Source organism: Ochlerotatus camptorhynchus, unplaced genomic scaffold (assembly GCF_037179485.1).
Source record: "Ochlerotatus camptorhynchus isolate MF236.1 unplaced genomic scaffold, CSIRO-AGI_Acam_v1.1 ptg000165l, whole genome shotgun sequence".
Lineage (NCBI taxonomy): Eukaryota > Metazoa > Arthropoda > Insecta > Diptera > Culicidae > Ochlerotatus > Ochlerotatus camptorhynchus.
In genome coordinates, this window is record NW_027040655.1 from 38,203 (window position 1) to 56,496 (window position 18,294).

An 18,294-nucleotide genomic window follows, 5' to 3' on the forward strand; every position below is an offset into this window, starting at 1 on the left:
GCGCTATGGAAGGCGACATTTATGATCGACAGATCGCCTATAGTGAATTTTTCTCTATTTATCGTCAGCAGTCGCTCGTTAGCTGGCAACATCAATGGAGTGAAGGGAGCTTGGGACGATGGCTACATTCAATTATCCCTAAGGTGTCGAAGTTTGCATGGTTCAAAGGGTTGGACTTGAGTCGAGACTTCATACGCGTGATGTCTCGTCTCATGTCCAATCACTATTGTCTAAACGCTCACTTGTTCCGTGTGGGGTTAGGAGACAGCAATCTCTGTGAATGTGGACAAGGTTACCAGGACGCTGATCACATCCTTTGGTCTTGTGCGGAGTATCGTGAAGTCAGATCACATTTTTATGATTCCCTTCGGGCTCGAGGTAGACAACCTAATGTTCCAGTTCGGGATATTTTGGCTAGACGCGATCTGGAGTTTATGAAACTCATATATGTTTACTTTAAGGATATTAACCTTAGATTGTAAGTTTGATTAACCTTGTGCTTAGTTTGTATTTTGTACGTGTGGGTTTTTTTTTTTCAATGTTTGTTTTCAAGATGAATAGAAATAATTTCATGCTTTAGGATTAATTAAATAGTTGTATCGTAAACCACATTTCAAACCAACTTCTTCCCTTTTCCCATCCAAAAAATTGTAAATCTCCACTAACCTCGAGACAACCGCGAGTACTCGGTCCAGTTCCTTTAACTTTAAATTTAAGACAGTAATAATGTATAACGCAAAGGATAACTCGGCTCTGTAAAGTTTATTCGATTGAGCCTGTACAAATAAAGTAATTATAAAAAAAAAAAAAAAAATGCTCTGTTCCACCCAGGGGGTAAGTCACTCTGCCACCTTGTGTCTGTGCTTACTGTGTTTAATGTGTGTTTTTGAATGCCGGAAGGTGTTTCTGGGTGTTTCATCGTGATGACCGAGCTGTCAAAACAACAACCGAAAAAATATACTTTCTGGCAACCGTATCCTCAATCATAACATAACGATGAAAATGACAGAGCCCCCTGCGACTCCTTTGCTGTTATTTGTTTAATAAAAAAGCAAAACCGACGGGAAGGTTATTTGGAGCTAATACGACCGCAGCTCGGCTCTCAGAGTGAGACAGGCCCTGCCGCTACAGGAGGAAGACGAATGGCCACGTGCAACTCGGGAACATGGGCCAAGCAATCCGTTGCGTTTGTCTTGGTTTTCTTGCGAGACATTTCCGGAGAACTTTGAGATTTGGGCGTAATTGATTTTGTAAACAAACACGTCAATCGCCCATTTCTCGCGGATTTATCATTTTTAGTATCTGTTCCTCCTGGTACCGCTGCTTTCGTGGATCCCAACCGGGTTCGGATTTCCCCTGGGATTTCCTTTTCTTTGGATTTCAATCCAGATCCAAGATGTTTTTCTTTCCCGGCAGGATGGTACGACGGTTTTTTTGGTCGTTTTTTTTTCTCAACAACAAAATAACATAAAACAATAAACATTTTGCTTATCATGCGACGTAATGGTGTTTGTGGGTGTTTTAAGCGTGTCGCAGTGTGTTTTTGTGAGTGTTAACACAATGTGGCAGAGTGACTTACCCCTTCTATGTAATACAAAAACACCCATCCAAATTTACTTTCATTTGTTTAAGATAATCATAGGTAAAAAATTGTCCAATGTACAGTTTGAAATGATGGGTACATGATTGTTACTTCGGACACTCGGACTGCCCAACATGATTGGTACTCATTTTCTAAAGGCAGGGCCAATCTAATGTTAGGTACTCTACTGTGAAATCTGTGAAAGGGAATCTAGTATCATGTAGAGAAAACGTCCAATGTAACACTCATTGATAATGTCATTGAGAAAAATCGTCCAATGTAACATGTCCGATGTACAATTATTATTTTACCGTTTGTACTGAATTTTCAACGTTTTGATTCACTGACTATATTAAAAATAGTATTGCAACATGTATTGTTTCTAAACAGTTAAAATAATAATCTGTCGAACTTCAACTTCGATTTTCTCAAAATGGTGGATATGTTACATTGGTCAAAATGAGCGAGAATGATGCACATTTCCATGCAAATCGGAGAAGGTTGAGTCCGATTTTTTTTTTTTTGCTATTTGGCCTGGAAATCCTCTGCTGCCATTAATCTACCCATCCGCCAACCCAAACCCAAGCCGAACACCAACACGATCGCTGGTAAACAAATAATCGTTCGCCGGCTTTCGGAAGATCGCACCATCGAGTCGAGAGTTAAAAACCACTTGCCGAGCGGAACGAGTTTTCAGTTCTCCGGATACAATGTTCGCGAGTGGTCACGCGAGGTATAACAGTGCTGCTAGGAACGATCTTTAAGACCTGCTAGGTGTGTTACGTTGGAGGAAGATTCCACCCCCTGAGTTGAAGAACCTGCGGACGAAGTGGACAAAGATAGTGTGCTACTCTGTATGGTGTGTTGGGGCATTATTTGAAACCTGATTCTACTGGCCCAGTGTGATTCATTCTTTGTGCATTGGATTGGATTCGACGATTCTGTTTTATATTCTGTGCATAAAATATTCAAGGTAATTGATACGACAACAGCAGCATCAATGCTAATATACTGCAAAATGATTGAAAGATTGTAGTTAGTGAGCAGAACCAACGTAAAATCAACAGCGGATTAGTGATAATGACATCGGAAAGCGACGGCAATGGTGACTTTCCTAGTCACAATCATCAGCCATTCTTCGTCAAAGCTCATCCAGTGGAAGCTAATCGCACTGTACAACAAACCAGGATGGATGAAAGTGGCAAACAAATATACGTTCCTTATCGCCTCGTGTCAGGGTTATCGAAGGAAATAACATTTGTGATTTTGGAAAGTTTTGTTACTCCCGTGAAACCCCTCCTAACGCTGATATAGTTTGCAAATTTACTGTGAATGATCGTCGCATCGGAACCAGTTTGGCCTTTATTCATGTTGGAGAGTGGGTTAGTATGGGTGGCTTTGCACACCCTTCGATAAAGAAGACCGTGAACACATTTGACCTCGTTAACAGATGGGTCAGTGAGCGACTTGTAAACAGACATTTTATGTTCCAAAGTGGTAAACATCGCCAATTGCGCGATTGTTCATAGAATTGTGCCTGGGATTTCCTAAAATGAAGGTTATTCTGATACTGCTTGATGAGCCTTGCTGGGCAATTAGCGATTCGTTTTTGTATGTTGCTCAGTTCGTTCTCGATTGTTGACGCTGCTACAGCGTTGATGACGATGATAAGCTCACTGGTGATGAACGAAACCAGCAGTATTCACAACTGTTGTGCGTTTTTTAGGGAGCTACGAGAGTTCTAGCTCAAAGCCAATCAATCATGTTGAGCGACGGAGATTTTTGTTTGGAAAAATCAATCGTTTCATGAGGACTTGGAACTGAAATGTCATATCATTTCCACCGGTGGCCTCTGTAACTTGAACCAGCGGCCAGGCAGGCCAAAGTGATTCACTTGAAACAGCTTTTCTCAATCTATGGGTGTCCTCAGCTGGCTCACGAACTTGGTCATGTTTTTTTTTTTAAATCAGATAAATTTTACACGATATTAGTAAAATTTATCTGATTTTAAAATTATGTTGGGATACCTCAAAATGAAATTGAACTAGCATAAGGGTTGATGCATATATTATGTCACGCTCTAGGGGGGGTCTAAGATTTTGTGACAAGCAATGCATTAGGTATAGGAAAAAACGTCACGATAGGGGGGGGGGATTTCTCCTCGATTTAGCGTGACATAATTAATGCATTACGGTTGAACAAGAACAAGAATACATAGGGCGGTATTGAAATCTTGCGTAAATTAATTTATGACAAACTGCCGTTTCCAGCTGTTTCATTCAATAGGACACCGTTTATTTTTAATTCATTCAAAATACACGCAAATTAATATTGTAAGTGTAAGATACCATTAACCAAGATTTATTTGTCAAAACATCAGTGGTTTGATAAAATACCTATCAGAAAAGTACAGTTTCTCACTGCACACTGAATAATATCAAACAATCACTACACGCTCAAAGCAAAAAAGGCTATTTTGCTACGCCTATTTTGATTTGATTTCAATGGCACAAATTTTCTTGGCAAGAAAAACAAGTATACAATGAATTCCGTGAGTGCTATTTGCTTCTTCCTCCCAGGTTTTTACTAGTTTAAACGACTTGAACTCCAAATCATTAAAAAATTGCGAAAATTAAAACAGAGCCATTTTGCATTTTAAAATCAGTTTGGATAGCCTAGGCCGTTAAGACTTTCTTTTGCCATTTATGGCATTTTAACCGTTCGTCTTTGCCAAAAAACTTACGTTGTCTTTACCTTAGGGTCAATTTGACCCCAAATTCAAATTATCATATCTCAGCGAAGGTGGAACGGATTTCTGAAATTTTGAATGTTTTGTAAAGTAAATTGAATTTTCTTTCAGTTTCAATTATCAAATTTTATTTTAGGGTGGATCTCTTAGAGGTCATTGTTAAAATATACTTCAAAACTACACACTTAAAAATAACTACTTTTACACGAGACGTAATCCATATTGGACGTAAATCATAGAACGTAAACAAACATTTCATGTAAAATTAAGTGTTCTCAAACCGAAACATCAGCTACTCGACGAAGAGAATGTTTGATTGAATTGATTTTCTCGTCTCTTTCAACTGATTCTTATGTCAAAAGGCCCACTTACATGTGTCGGTCTAAGAGAACCGAAATTTACATGACTTTTTAGTAGTGTGTATGAAAAGTTTATGACAGAATATATCTGCTTACTAGATGACGCTAAAACGAAAATGATCAAGTTGCATTATCTTATATAAACATTATATAACGCTATCTACAGATCCTGCTCATATGGATGGAAGACGGGATCAGTTGTTCAAGACCTATCTAAGTCATTCATTTTGAATTAATCATTTTGTCAAGCTTCTGCATTCATTTCCCATCAGATGTCACTGCTGTTGTTTGCGGTGACATGAATCGAAAATTACACATAATCTGTTTTCCGTTAATTGTTCACAGAGGACAGTGCAGTGCAAAACATGTATGGTACCTCTATATATGCATTTAGATTAACATCCAAAGGCCCTCCATTTTAACACATGCTGCACACAAAATAGCTCACCCCTCACAAATTTCCCGCCGATTTTTATGTATGGGGCGGGGCAGAAAGTATCTTTTGTGCAGAATATGAAAAAAATGAGGGGCTACAAACGTGAAACCAAATGCATATATAGAGGTACCAGACATGTTTTGTAGTGTCAGGTACTCTATTTCTACATGGCATGTTGAGAGATTGAGCTCGTGAGAGAGAATTTTCTTTCTCAAATTTGAATTTTTATGCTCTCTGGGAACTGGTAGTAAATCGGGTAAAACTGAATGGGTAAAAATCATTTTTATTTATTTGTTGCTTATTTTACAATAATTTCTGGGAAAAAAACAGAACAACAAAGTCCCTGACTAATTTCTTCATGTTGTCGTTCACTTTTTTTGACCTGAATATGCACCGAAAGCGAAATATTCCCACTTCTCTCAAACTCTATATGGGTATTTTTATCACTTTCTACCAGCGGAACAGCGCCATCTCTGTGTAAAATGGCCGGACGATATGATTAATTGTTTGCCCTAACTTGATACCTTGACTAGATAGAAGGTTTCCGTCGTCGGTAAAGTTGTTCATACGGACAACACATATCCGAAGGCCGTTCGCAATGCTGTTGTATTTAATATGGACTGTTTCAATTTGTAACTAGAACAGAAACGCACCCCTTGCAATGCTGAGTTGGAGTTTCATTATTCGAGCACTAGTTTGCACCATATTTGCAACTGGTCGACTATGCTGTTTTATTCATGGGCGGGCTTGAAACACGAATGGAACTCTGTTTCAATTTACTATGGATGTATTTGTCGATCTTATAATCTGATAGATGACAGACGGACAGGGGAAAACTAGGTGACGAAACGAAATCATATTCTGTAATTTTTCGGAGTCGGAAAATTGATCGAGCAAATAAATTTGCTTTACATCATAGACATCTCTCAAGACCCCAGATGACTTCTAATTTTTCCAAAGATATTCAGGTGATTAGAGATCTACAAAATCTTCTGTTGATATTTTTCAATACTTCTTGCTCATCAATTATTCTGAAGATCATATATTATCCAATAATTCAAATCGCGTCTCTCAGATATTATCTTATGATACCAGGTTGTCCTTAAATCCTCAGAATATTATTCCATACCTTCAGGTTAAAAAGGTACTATTCTTAAGGCATCCAACAATTCAAATTGCGTCTCTCAGATATTCTCTTATAATACCACGTAATTCAGAAATTATTCCAAAGACCTTCAGGTGATCAGATCAGATTTTCAAAGAAATATTTGGATATTTTTCAATACTTATGGATTATCAACTATTATTCAGAAGATCTTTAACTGACCAACATTCATATAACTTCTCTCAGACATCCTCTCATGATAGCAGGTGTCTCAGTAATTATTGCAAAGACCTTCAGGATATTTTTGTCAAGACTTCCTGGTTCAGTGACCACCCTGCATGTTTCGACAGCAGAATCGTCCGGAGCCTGTTCGCATGGTTACTCGTTACCTAATGCTGGATTACGTTGTTGTAATCATTTTGTTCCAGCAAACATTCTTGAATCCGAATCACCTTCTCCGTTCGTGCTAAAATCACCGATGCAAACAAAATTTGCACACGCACACATATGTAAGGATGAATACCAAACACCTTTGAAAACTGTGCGTTGCACGGATTGTGTTGTATTTTTATTTTTGACAGTTTCAAATTTTAAACCTGTCGAGCAGCTTGCAACAATTTTGAAACTCAGCATTGCGAATGGCCTAAGGTAAAAAGTTTAGTTAATAATTCACTCACCAGGTAGCGCTAGTCTGACATTCATTGTTTGCCCTAACATAAGGTTCCCGTCTTCGGCAAAATTGTTCAGATGGACAAGATCTATTTTATGGTAAACAGTTCAGCTCAGAATTGAATCACCAGGCGGTGCTAGTGTGGCAATAATTTTTCATTGTTTGCCCTAAGTTAAGATATGGACTAGATAGAAGGTTTCCGTCTTCGGCAAAGTTGTCCAATTGTATCCTAAGGTATAAAGTTCAGCTCATAATTCACTCACCATGTGGCGCTAGTAGGACATTAATTTTGAATTGTTTTCTCTCAGATAAACTATATAGAACACTAGCTGAGTGTGCCCGACCTTGCTCGGGATTCAATATTAGCTTGAGTTTATGCGCCAATTGAAAAAAAACATGCTTTATTGTACGTAAACTGAGGTACTGGAGGGCTCCTCTCGGGATTCTGTGACCGTGTGAAAACGATCGGGATACGAATCGGGCTGGGTGGGTTTCGGTGAACTACGATCGATATAACGGAACTGTCCGAGGTTGTCCCAACCCGTCGAACGGAACTGGCTCTCTAACGGTCAAGTTGCCCATGGAAAGCCTGTTTGTGTTATCTGGCCGAACTAATTCACCGATCAATCGTACTTAGTACGACAAACTAACGGATCTTATCAAGGAAACAATGGAGGGACACATTAGCCACCTACATACCATATGGCTGGAATTGCCACGGATATTCCGAAACGCCTACCTGATTTGTAAATATTCAGAAAAACATTAATAGTTTTAACTTTAACTTCCACTTTTTAGAAAATACGACTTGATTCGCCTAAACGTTTAAAAGCGAATAGGCCCCTCTTTGCGATGTCTTGTCCCTATCATTCGATAATTATCGGCTTTTCTGTTCGTGTTCAGTCCACTTAAGGTTCAATTTACTTTGATGCTTTTTGGAAAATTTCAAAAGCAGTTTTTTCCGACGCATTATTTCAGATTGCAAAAAGCTCGCACTATTCGATTCCTTTTGATATTTTACACAAAATGACGCAAGCTTTTTGCAATCTAAAGGCGTCGAAAAAAACTGCTTTTTATTTTTAAAAAAATGCATCAAAGTAAATAGAACCTTAACTGATTTTACCGCTATTTATTATTCCACCAGTTGGTAGTGTTCTGTTTTGTGTTGTGTGGTGTACTAAACTTAGGGGTATTTGATTGGTAATTATTTTACAAATTCAAACAGCCATGCTGGATACGATAAACATACAGAAATGCATCAACAAACGTTACAAACGGTAACAGTTTTCAGCAAAGTTGATCACATGGACAATACCTTTTTTGTGGTCTGGAGCCTGGAGCCGCTGTCATGCCACCCATGCCACCAAACCCTCAACGTCCCATCTTTCGGTGCGATCGTGTTGCTGATGAAGGACTTCTTTCAAGTGTTTCAAGTGCCAGAAGCTTACAGCTGACAAACGTCAAATGGAAATCGGGGTTTTTGGTTAACATTGGAGGCATCCTTCCATAACGCTATATTTTATATATCATTCATTACATTACATATTACTGTTACATTCACTCTTAACCTAACTCGGAGCGTTTGGTACGGTATGTCCACACATCCTTCCACCCCATAAGTAACTGCTTCGAATATGGTGCCTCCACGGTTTATTTAAACTCGAATCCTTTCACAAAATCATCTTTGCGGCAAATGCAACGTAGTAGGCCTGGCCGTATTGATGTTAGTGTCATATCTCAGATACGCTGCAAACATCAATGTTGACAAGAAAAATGACTAGATCTTATCTAACCTAATCATTTTGCAGGATGCTTTTTCGCACTGGCTGCGTTTGTATTAAAATAGATTTGATTAGATTTAAACAAAAAAAAAAACAACTTGACTAGGCATCCCATCTTGGGCAAAGTTGTTCAGATAGACTGCACCTTTTATATGGTTGACAGTTTAGCACAGAACTGACTCAGCAGATCGTACTATTGAATCACGTTGTTTCGAGTTTTTTTGGTTTCACTTTATAGCTTGCCTAGATATCAGTCACCTTTGTTCATTAATAGTCTAGGGTAAGTCTTGTCCATCTGAACAACTTTACCGAACCTGAAAATCTTCTAGCAAGTATGTTAAATTAGGGCAAACAATGAAAAACTATTGTCACACTAGCGCCACCTAGTGAGTTAATTCTGAACTGAACTCTCTATTATAAAATAGGTTTTATCCATCTGAACAATTTTGCCGAAGACGGGAACTTTCTATCTAGCAAAGGTGTTTAATTAGAGCAAACAATTCAAAATTCATGTTATACCTAGCACCGCCTGGTGCGTGAATTCTGAACTAAACTCTGTTCCCAAAGATAGATTTTGTCCATATGAGCCAAATTTATACGATACTAGATAGCTTTTTCGGAACAAATTAACCCAAATTTTCGTAAAATTAATGAAAAAAATGTTATAAACTTCAGTACCAAAATAAAGCGCAACAACAACAAAATTTAGATTTTTAAAGAGATGTTTAAGCTAATAAAAAATGCTATTTTTTCTGCAATTGACAAGACGGACACTTAAAAGTTTACCGTAATCGTGAAACAATATATTTTTTTTTAATTTTTATAAACTTTTATAATTTTTTTAACTTATTTCCACATATAATGTATCTTATTTTTATGCCAAAAACATAGAAAATCGTTTTCTATGCACAAAGCACATAAATTCAATGTTAAAGAAAAGTTCAAAATGGTCACTAAAAGTTGATGTTCTATGAATTTGGACGCTTCAATCCGTTAAGTTCACACATCTGAAAAGTTGTCATTTTTGATATTGCGGATTTCACACCTGATTAGACTCCTGCGCTAAAAATAAGTACACAGTAATATTTTCGCACTGGTCATAAAAGTTAAATATGGAGCTTCTTAATGCTTTCTAGAGCTTTAATTCAACAGTGTAGCTTGCTAGTAATGTTCTTAAGCTGTTGCTGCTTTCAAATAGGTCGATTTTTAAATTTTCTGGCATATGCGAAAATATTACTGTGCAATTATTTTTTGCACAGGAGTCTAATTTGGTGCAAAATGCGCAATAAGCTTGAAAATAAATTTAAAAATCTTGAAAATGTTTGGTTTTAACAGTTGTTTTTATAAATTGTTGTCGGAAATTTGTAATTTTATTAGTGTGTCTTTTTTTCTGAAAAGGTAATCTAGTTTCCAACAACTTTGTCTGAGAGATTCTTTCGATTAGATGAGCCGATTTCGTGCTATGATTTACTGAAAAATATAAAAAATACATTTTTAAAAATTATGCAACTGTCAAAGTGGTTGAATTCCGGAACAAACTTGGTTCATTGCCCCTAGTGAACAATTATGCGAAGTTTCATGGAATTCAGTGAGGGAAAAATAAAATCTATTCGTGCGTAAAACTGCTCAGTTGTCGAATCTATATCTCAGATATAAACGGTCGTTTCCCATGCATTTTCCCATAAAAATTTTAAAATGATGTCGCAAATACAGATTGCATCCAAATCCCTTCAAATTTGGCACAGTTGTTGTGAACTTCTATACAAATTGATAGAACAGTGAAGGCCCAAACGCAATGTGGGCGGAAGCGTAACGGAAATGGAAAGTTTGACGGTTGTCACAAATTACATCAAGATGCCTAACCGAAGTCGATTTGGTTCTAACTAGCTTTCAATCCGCTTCCGCAGTCATTGCGCTTGGGCCTCGATTCACCTTAATGGTCACGTTTGTCGAGGTCAGGTTTGTTAATGACGTTAACATGATTTGCATTGCAGCCGTTAACGCTGACGTTAACGACGTTAACGTCATTAACAACCCTGGTCTCTATAATAAAGCAAAAGAAGAAAGAAGTAGAACCCTGGTTGAGGTCATGATCTGTTTTAAGACCAGCTGGTGGTCATTTTCCATATGAGGTAAAATTTTGGAAGGATGATCTGGACCTCGCTTAGTATTTCCCCGAGACGATTACTAATCGAACAACCTTGGTTGTGATCTACTGCACCAACTGACTCTTAGGAGCTGAAACCGGTTCTTTACCTCGTGGGTAAACCCAAGAGGATACAAAAATTCAATGTGCAGATTGAAATATTTGAAATGTGACGAAACGGACTTTTTTTGCAGTTGAAAATAGGCCTCCACCTCGGAATATCCGTCTTCTTCTACTTGGCGTTGACGCTCTTACACGAGCCGCAAGTTGCACAGTTCCACAGTTATTAATTAAGAGCTTTCTTTGTAAACCAATCCATGAAATTTTATATTGTTTGGCAAGCCCAATGATGGTCTATGCCCAGTAGACTGATGCAAAATTTGAAATTTTCGCTCCACAGTGTTCAAACGGTTCCAATTTGGTTCCCGATTAGCCTTCCAAAATTTGAAGTCATTTAGTTAAAAACTGACTTGACACAAACCATTTGAAGTTTATATCGAAATTACTATGGGAAAACCAAATTTTGTATTCATATCTATCTAATAATTAACACTATTACTCTGTTGTAACAATTGAAATTTTTTCGATAAAATGAAAGGATCAAAATTTATTAATGATTCAAGTCACTATTGTCTTATGATTATGCTCAATCAACTGCTCAGTAGGCAACATTGGTGTTTCTGGCGCGTAGAACAGAGCTAAAACAGCATGACAACTATGTCACACTGCAGAATACAGTGTTGCCCACAAAAGAGTTGCTTTATCATGCCATAATATTATCAATCTCCTAAACAATTAATAACTATTTAATTTGATGTTTGGCTTGTTTGGCTGAAAAACAATATTCCGCAAAGTTGTAGCTGAGAAAATTATCCATAGGAATAGTTATAGACAATTTTAACGGTACAATATGGAAGAAGGATAGAATACTACGAAGAAAAAGTTTGGTTTATCCATAGTAATTTCCATATAAACTTCAAATGGTTTGTGCCCAGTCAGTTTCTTAGCAAATCAGTTCAAACCTTGGGAGGTTAATCTAGACCCGATTTGGAGCCGCTTGGGCACTGTGTAGCGAAAATGTCAAATTTTGCACCAGTCTAATGCCCAGGGAAGTTGAGAAAATGTTCAATCTGAGAAATTTCCTCAACTGGAATAGGAATCGAACCCACCACCTCCGGGTTGGTGTAATCGTCCTTTAATCGGCTAGGCTATATGAGGCCCCATTGGGATAACCCAAAATTAGATTTATAGAGACTAAGATCAAAACAAATCTATTAGATCCACCACGGCTGAGACAATGACCGCAATGTCAATATCGTTGCTAGGGACATTACACGTGCCAGTCGTGATTGTTCAAGTAGATCAGTTAATCTGAACTCTATGACGGTTTGGAAAACTTAGAGCATCTAATATGCATAGACATGAATCCTAAATGTTGTGCTTAAATTGTATGAATCTGCTTGTACATGTGTAGTTGCAAGGGACATTATCTCTCGTGGTTGATTCTTGGGGATGGAATGATCTGAACTTGGACTTGGATTTGGAGAACCTGAGAACATCTCATGAAAGTTGACGTTTAATGGTGCTTTAGGCATGTGCTCCGTTGCTGAGGATATCGTGCAAACCCTGAGAATGTTCATGAGGATTGCTCATGAATCATAACCCTAGTTTTTTATGAACATGATAAGTGTTTTTCTTTGAGATATTTCAGAACTGTCCTCCGCGTAGACAATCGTCCATATATATTATTTTTTTAATTTATATGATCCGTAGACATTCGCCAAACTCGTTTTCTCTTCTTTGTCAGCCAAGGAGTTTCCCTGCGCTCCCTTGTTCTGTCTACAAGAGCGCCTTAATTCCTACTCTTGAGCCGGATACCGTTTGACGAGCTTCGTTCTTGGCTCTTGTGGTTCTCATCCGCTCCATATCGGCTTTTGTTTTACTTTAGAACAGTTCCACGCTAAATGACGAATCGGAAAAACATTGCATAATTGTTTGTCATGGCCATTGATTCGTAGTTATGCTAAAATTCGGCCATTTTGGATGATGTTTTTTTTTTCAAGTGTCCTTGATTTTAAATGCTTTTCACTCATCTTCATTTATCTCATCACTCTTCACTGTTGAATCTTCAACTCGGCATGTGTTGAATCGCCACTCGAGTCTCTCCTCCCGCTGCTGGATCCTCGCAATGCGTAGCCGGACCTCGCCGACTGGTGATGATCAGATGCGATGTCGGCTCTGCATTTATTCTGGACGGCTAGGAGGCTCCGTCTCCGTTTTGGGTTGATGCAGATGTGTTCGATTTGACTGTCGGTATGTCCATCACGGATTATGTTGAGATTAGTGCCCCTCAAAACGTTAAGTTGAAGGATTCCGCCAATCTTGTCCTTAAGAGAACTTCAGTGAAGTCTTGCAAATGTTAGGGAAATTTCCTGAGTATCAAAGAAGAAATTCATAGATGAATGGGAAACATAGTTGTTGATCAAGACTCAGGGAGTACCTCAGAAAGGTTTTTTAATAACTTAACAGAAGTTTAGGCTCCTCAGCCTGCACTTAATAGAACGATTTTGCCTGCGGTAAAAAAAGGCACCATCCAAGCACATAAAGCAACCAACGATAAACAAAAAATGCATGCTACTACTACCACGATAAACTCTCTGTAATATAGTTTGATCGGAGTTGTAGAAGGGTATTGGTATATTGCTCACCTGCTTTGTTGGAATCGAGATAAAACATAACAAAAAATCCCATTAACACACGTGTATCATCTTCTTGAAGCAGCTTGCCAACAATTTGGTCGTTTCCTTCTAGCGGCCCGAGCGAGCAATATTGCAAATACAATTTTTCATGACAAAAAGGGAAGAAGATTACTTTCCATTTCTGACAAAGCGCTGAGTTCCTGCAGTTTTTAGAAATTCTCCATACGTCTGAGTACAAGTAAATTGGAGTACATTGCTTGCTGTATCACTTTTTGATTAGCAGAGTCATTCGCATTTCAATTTCCGTTCTGGGGCATGAGGGAAATTTATTTATGATTTTTTTTTTTTTTTTTTTTTTTCCTTTGGTTTGTTTTTTTCCGTCGATCTTGTTTTCCGTGCTGAGCACCAATGCTACCGACGTGCCAGGAAGGCAGCTCCCACACCTGGACCCTACCTATCGAACCATCAACTCATGAACCGGGGACCAACGGCTTTACTTCCCATCCGAAGGAAGGCGTGATTAGAGATGTTATGCCTCAGAACATCCCGGCGGCGCCGTCTGGGATTGAACCCAGGCCTGCTGGGGTGAGAGGTAATCACGCTTACCACTACACCACCGGCGCCGTTCTTGAGAGGGAAATTTATTTATGATTGAAAAATATCTGTTTTATGCATAATCACAATAATAAAGTGCAAAGTGACGTAATTTGAGTTCCGGGTTGCAATCACCGCGTCCAAGTAAGGTTGTGCTTGCCATCTATTTATGGATGCAAAATGGAGAAAGCTCAGAAAGCTCTCAATTAACAACTGTCCTCTGCTTCACTATTACGCACGCACTCAAATAACACTCCTTCCCATCCCACAGTTGGTTGGAGGCCGGTTATAATTCGAAATTTTTACCCTTCTTACAAAGAAGGGTATAGATATCACTTGAAAAACCGACTATCGATCCGAGGCCCGGAGGGCCGAGTGTCATATACCATTCGACTCAGCTCGACGAGATCGGAACATGTCTGTGTGTGTGTGTGTGTGTGTATGTGTGTGTGTATGTAACGAAATGAATGCGCTCACGTTTCTCAGCAACCGCTCAACCGATTTGGACAAACTCGGCGCCAAATGATAGGTCTTGGGGTCCCATTGAACGTTATAGAACGGTTTTGGAATCGGTGAACCGGTTCCGGAGATATGGCCGGAATAAGATCCGGTGAATATGGGCCTTCACGCTGGATTTAACGGAAAACGTATCAAAACCATCAAACGACACATCAAATTACTACATAATTCAAAAATAAGATCAATGCAAGCCGTGTTAAGTGTTCCAGACCACATTGGACACACTTGGACATGTTCCGGGTACCCCGGGGAAGTTGCTTGAATATGAATTGAATTAAAACCCATTAAATCACATTAAAATACGATGATAAGGTGATTGGTAGCCCACCAAATAGACTACACCCGGATACATTCCGGGTTCCCCCAGGCAGTGGCGTAGCGTCACTGGATGACACGGGGGTGGGGGGCTTGGTCACTGATAATGACAATAAAATAAATAAACTTGAATAAGTAAGAAGGGTCTGATCACACCATAGGTGGATAAATTCGGGTTTTTTTGTGCTGTTTTCGCCTGTTATGTTGCAAATTAGTAAAGTGTACATAACCGTGTTCCAAAATTTCATTACTATCCATAAATTGATTATTATCTTATGAACGGTTTATTAGCGCAATTTGGGGTTTCTATCTTATATTATTTTTATTTTGCACATACATCAAAAACATCTAATATCTCTGAACAGACATTAATTTTAGTTTGTACTGTATCTTCCTCGAAAGAGAACGACATGAACGTAAATTTTATAATAATTATTAAGGTTCTGAAAGGTTCCGTTGCTCCTCAATCTGTCTGTTTTGTTCATTTTTATGCGTTCAAAGCTCTATATTTTATGTTTAACATGCTGCAACTTTTTGCGTATCGTTGCGTATCCATGAAATTATTTCCATTTGATTGGATTTGTTCTCCTCTTTCAGAATATCTCACAAATAATTGCTAATTAGTTCATTTTAAAGATTGTCTTTGTTAAGTTTGATTTTAAATATTTTAATGTAATTCACAAGAAGCGTTACAATCATCTTTCAGCAAAAAAACCACAGTTGAAGTTCCTAGATGACATACTGCTAACGAGTGGGCTTGTTAGTTTGAGGTTAGGTTGGGTGGCATTCGAGCTGAAACTGAGAACAGATGTGACAGAGGAATAATTTTCTAATTATTGATCATACAATTAAATCTACATACCATCTTAGTAAGTGCAAAACTGCGTATAATCCAGATTGTGGAACGGTGGTACTTGAAAGTGTATTCGCTCAAGAAAAAGAAATGGAATTGGAATCTCGTGGTAAGTCAAATATGTGGAAAGACATGATTTGCTCTGTATTTACCTTTTTGGGCAGGCAACCAAAAGCAATGGATATGTTTCGGAAAGTACTGTAGAACGGGTTGCGTCCCATTGTTTACGCGCTTTCGACATCCGATTTGCTTGTGGGATTCCTTCTTTAAAAAATGCCAGTCGTGGATCAATGATTTAGAAATTATTTGCAAAAGTGATCATACAAACGAATGTAGAAGAGGACCAAATGTCAATGATTTTGATTCAAGCTGCCAGAGCAGTTATTCGCGAACCGGTAAAGGACACATATCCATCGTATTTCCAGTTTTCTTTATTTGTAATTTGATTACAGTCAGAATTTAATTTTTATTTTTTATTCAGATAGGGGAATTTACGTATTCTCGGCAACCTAAGTAGCGACCTTCTTTCTATAGCCTTTTGCACAGGAAGGAATGCACACATATGCAGTATTGGTTTGTTTACAATCTTCTGCTGCCAGCTGCTCTAACAATTTCAGTCGAAAGAATTGTCAAAAACTGTTTTGAAACGCTTTTACAAAGCTCCAATCTTCTCTAGTGAGAGCGAGTATTGTCGGCAACCAGTTTTTCATAGGCAACCGTTCCATTTGAACTGCATGTAAATCTGCTGTTCTATTATCGGCAACTCGAAATCAGCTACAATTTGTAGTGCGTGTGTTTCATTTCAAGAAAACCTTGCTAGATGGCTTTTTCTCAGTGGTAAAAATATAGTCAAATTGAAGCTGAAAGCATAAAGAATCGTTTGCATGCATTCAGCGAAGTGTTTTCGGAAGAAAATCCAGTGAAAATAGTGTTTCAATTTGGGTTGCCGAAAATAGTCTGGCATGCCGAAGCCGTCATTTCCCCTATAACAAGCAAAAGAACATCAATTTTTACTACTGAGTATGAGAGTAAGTCTGCAGTCATTACTACACAAAACTTTTGAAAGATTTCCCATTTTACTTTCCCGTAAATTTGAAGAACTTCCGGAAGAAGAACAAAATTTCTATGAAGCGGGGTTTCGACGGTACTTCGTAATTACAGCAGTATAAACAAAAGTCCTTGAACAATGAATTGGACGATTCCAATATTTTACTCACTTCTATCGTTTCATTGAGAATGTAAAATTATCTTCGAATTCTTTGGAGTAATGTTTTGTACATCGATTAATATGCAGTTTGCTAAAGAAACCTCCTATGTTACTCTTGCAGAGTACGACAGAATGAAAGACGAAATCAACTCGTTGCAAAATTTTAAATTGAAAGTGAAAGGGAAAGACAACCGTTTGCTATAAAACTGTACCTAACGATGGTTGATGGTAAAGTCATCAATGCAATTTTGAATGCTAAATTTCCACAATGTTGCTATTTAGAAACGATTTATAATTTCAATCAAAGGTCGAAGGTTGATGAATTGCGTTGAAAATCAGTTTGGCACGGCATTTGTGACCAGCATGCACCTTCCGGTCGTATGAAGCAGGTCAAAAACTGTCCGAATCCGCCCACAAAATTTTTTGTTTTGAATTTATGTACGGCACAATAGTGAACTTTTCGTGAACATTAACGGCAAAGAACTCACCAACACTGGGAGACTGTGATTTCCTGCCCACCTGTGATATTTCCCGCCTAGGGACTACGTGGTCTTATATAATAAATCTTATTTGTTAACTGCATCAGGAGCTTGTGATTTGTGTAGGAATAGGAATTTGAGCGGGGTTCTCTTTGTTTATACTCTTTAGTTGGACGCGCTTGACATAGATGGCCCACAGCGACTGACGAAGAGCTACTGATTCCGATCCGCGGCTTTTTCCTCCTTCTATGAATACTCATGTAGGCTGCAGCTCGCTGCTTGCAGGCAGGCTTTCGTTGTGTACTGGAGAACAATGTTCAACGCCACCAGTATACACCTTCCGGTCGTATGAAAATCAAATCAGATCAAATCAGATTGACCGCCCACGGTTGCTGCTCTGTTATTACCAGATCAGCTGCAATTACACAGAGAACCAACAGATGATGTTTGGGACTAACATTCATCCTCAATGTGTAAGAACTGGAGATCTAATATTTAGCAATACCAGCGCCGGCCGTGTCCGAATGCAGGTCAACTAGGGAATGGGAAGGAATGTGTTGACGTGGTACTCGCTGTGAAGGAAACCGAGAAATCCTCTGCGCTTCCACGAGAAATCACTGGGATGTTGGATGTGGGGAAAGGTTGCACGCACACGCAGGGATCGTTTTTTGGTAGAGCGATTATAATACACAAACACACACACACACACACACGCGCGCGCACTCATCCAATTTCTATTTTTAGATCAGGACCCACACTGTGGTAAGTGATGCGATCGGTGTTAAAGAAGAATTTGTTTT

The 18,294-nt window shown here is 38.6% G+C and overlaps 1 protein-coding gene across 3 annotated transcripts in view; it reads left to right on the plus strand.

The window, feature by feature from the left end:
* The first annotated feature begins 2,255 nt into the window (after positions 1–2,255).
* The window catches only part of LOC135701499 (serine protease inhibitor 28Dc-like), a 72,194-nt gene continuing 56,155 nt past the window's right edge, over positions 2,256–18,294 (plus strand). For all 3 annotated transcript variants that reach the window (XM_065222312.1, XM_065222311.1, XM_065222310.1), the window contains exon 1: positions 2,256–2,555. The gene's annotated coding sequence lies outside the window, so the exon portion shown is untranslated. The remainder of the gene's footprint in view (positions 2,556–18,294) is intronic.